Here is a 3,336-nt window from a genome sequence, read left to right as displayed (position 1 = left end):
CGGCAAGTACACAAAAGCCAAGGAAGGGAATTTGTTTATGTGCTTCGCCGATCTAAGTTCTGCATTTGATTTGGTGGAACACGCACTGCTCTAGCCAACACTACTTGCCATGGGCGCACCACCCGAAATCCTCCACCTCCTGGCTAGAATGTACAGTAATCTCTCAAGTAAGGTCAGATTCGGAACAGACGGTGAATGTACCCCCTTTTTTAAAATTGGCAGAGGGATCCGACAAGGGTGCGTGCTTGCCCCTCTTTTATTCTCCCTCTTTATCAATCAGGTTGACCAATTTTTACAAGAATCTCATGCTGATGCCCCTATCATCAATGGAAAGCAAATACCCATCCTTCTATACGCGGACGACGCGGTCCTGATTTTCAGGACCGCGAACGGGCTGCAAAAGTTAATTGAGGAGTTCCATATTTTTATTCAGGGCAGAAAGCTCAAAATTAACAAGGGCAAGACAATGACTATGACCTGTGGAAAGAAAATGAAGAAAAACAAGACATTCTTTTTAGATGGGGATAAACTTGAGGCTGTCCAATATTTCTGCTATTTAGGTATTACCTTTTCAGGAGATGGGAGATGGGTAAACAAGCAATCCTGTGTTGGTCTGAAGATGACTAGAAATGTAAATTGCATCTTCAGATTTGCCTCTAAACTGGGGGGCCGTAGAATCCGAGAGATGATCTCCATCTATAATTCAAGGTGTATGTCCTCTGCCCTGTATGGAGCAGGGATATGGGGATATAATCCTCAGATTGCCCTGTCCATCCAGCAGGAGGAAAACAAGTACCTAAAACGACTATTATGCCTCTCTGTTTCTGCCTCAAACGAGATTACTCACAGAGAGTCAGGCATAAATTATGTTACAGATCTGATTGCATTGCGTCCCCTGTCCCTATGGCGGTCCATATGGGCCAAAGAAGAAACCAGGTTCACTCAGGAAGTAATCATGGATTGTATTAAACTTGATCGTCACTCGAAAATCCCCTGGCTAAAACATATTCAATCCTGGTATAAGACCCTCTTTGGTCAGGACATTTTTAAAGATATATTACCAGAATCAGTTTTAACAAAGCGTGACCTCAAATCCACTTACTTGGACCATGTAAAAGGGACCAGAATGAAGGAGTATGCAATGCAAAGTACGTTCAAATTATACATGGAGTACAACCTTAGTACAGGTCTCCCCTCCTATCTTACATTTGTCAGTATTAATTCCCATCGCTTTGTTCTAGCTCGCCTGAGGCTGGGAATAGTTCACCATCTAGTGGCTTTCCCTACAGTAAAAAAACCCAGGTTATGTCTGTGTCCATGTGATGGGAAATCCAAACAGAGCATCTGCCACTTTTTACTTTTGTGTAATTTTCATACTGGTTTTAGAAAGTTTTATCTGAAGCAATTATTTTTAGAACATAACATGTGCAATACAAGAGCCGCAATGCAATTGTGGTTTAACTTGGCCTCCCCGGATGTGTGTTATCGCGTGGCCACTTATATCTTAAAATGTATCTGGCATAGGAAATCAATTATCATATGACTCCTTTCCCCCCGTTTACCCCTTGGCTGTTACATTTCATGTCACGAATGTGTCTTATTCTATCTAATGACTTATCGTTTGAGTTACATTGTTTACACGTGTATCTATTTATATGCACTTTATATTTATTCTGCATATTTGCACCTGCCGAAAGTACCTTATGGTAATGACTGTCTTCCGGTTCTTGCATTTTTGCACTGGCGTTTTGCACAAACCTCTATTGTAAATAAATTGTTGCTAAAATGTTTAAAGCGATCAAACAGACGTTGCACTTTATCTTTAATACTGCATATTTGCACATGTCAATAGCACTTTATGCATATAATAGGTCTTTCCGATTTTGCACTTTAGATTGGCGTTTTTTTGCACTAACTTTTTCTATAACAACTGCTGCTAAAACGTATATAATGACCAAATCTAACTTGTACTCAAATGAGACATACCTTATTGAACTAAAATAAGATTGGCATGGATATCGATGTAATTTTAATTGTTTCATTATCTAACTTACATAAATATGATTTGAAACTGTACTTATGTATGTTGCTATATGGTTGTACTTGTACAAACCGAATAAAGCATTTTGAAACTGAAACTGAAACTGAACTCATTATTGACTTTAAAAAGGTGGCCCCACTGGCTCACACAGCATGTGGTTGCTGTTTAGGGGTTTCGCAAAAGAACAAGATGGTCTATGCCTTCTACTACCTCTTTGTGCTTCAACTTTGGAAACTAAAGGCATTCGTAAGCACCAGTTCCTCCTCTCGCACAGTCCTTTGAGCGTTCTGGGCCTGCAGGGGCCCTTGAATAATCAAAAAATAATGTGCTGTGTTTTGTGTTTGATTCTAGTAAAGCACTATGCAGTGGGGTTTGTCACTTTTAGCTTGTTTTTATGCTGTGATCTTATCATGCTTTTTAGATTTTCACAGTCCTCTACTTGCTTCTTTTATATTCCTATTTGTGATTTGTAGTGGATCTGATCTATAGTTTTATTTCTGTGTATTTTATCAGGTATACTTTTGTGATTTTCGTGAAAAATTGAGTAGTTTTACTTACTTACACTATGCAGTATTTTTAAACTAGAAGGTACACAAATGAGCAAGTCAGCAATTAAAGTACTTCGGCTCTATGGTGAGAACAAAACAAGCAAGTATAGTTTGGCTGCTCTTGGCCCACAGAGTAACACGGATGCTGCTCCCACGTTGAGCACCATAAATGCTCAAGTAATTTTTCTCTGTGGGCAGAGTCAAAATGTGATTGATATTGACACAAAAATAATTTTTGAATATTGGTTGACCCATGTCCCTTTCTATGTGTGCCTTCCTGTTGGTTGATCCAAAATGTGAATGACTTTCAAAGCCCATAATGATAAATGGGACTTAACCAAAGCCTCTCTCTATATATTAATTTATTATATATTTTTTTTATTACATCAGTGTTGAAGACAGCCAAAGTTTTCAAGCCAGACCTGAAAAGAGCTACCAGATGAGGTTGGAGAATACCAATAAGGAAGCTCAAACTATTATATTTATGTCCTCCTGCATCTGACAGCCACTTTTTTGTCCACTTGAACAATAACAATGAGCCACTAAAGTCTATTGTTCTGACATTTCGAGTACCAAGGCCATCATGTGAACTCACAAAATGTGCATGTGATCTAGCTCAGCAGTAGCTGGAAGGCAAAGTGCGGTGTGGTATAACATTCTAAAATACCTAAATAAAGGCAAACATGAATAGCTTGATTTGAATATTCAAAGAAAGGATTACTATCTGGGGACTAGACAAACACACAG

The sequence above is a fragment of the Lissotriton vulgaris genome, chromosome 8, assembly GCF_964263255.1.
Source record: "Lissotriton vulgaris chromosome 8, aLisVul1.2, whole genome shotgun sequence".
In the NCBI taxonomy this organism is placed as follows: Eukaryota; Metazoa; Chordata; class Amphibia; order Caudata; family Salamandridae; genus Lissotriton; species Lissotriton vulgaris.
Note: the sequence above shows the minus strand (reverse complement) of the source record.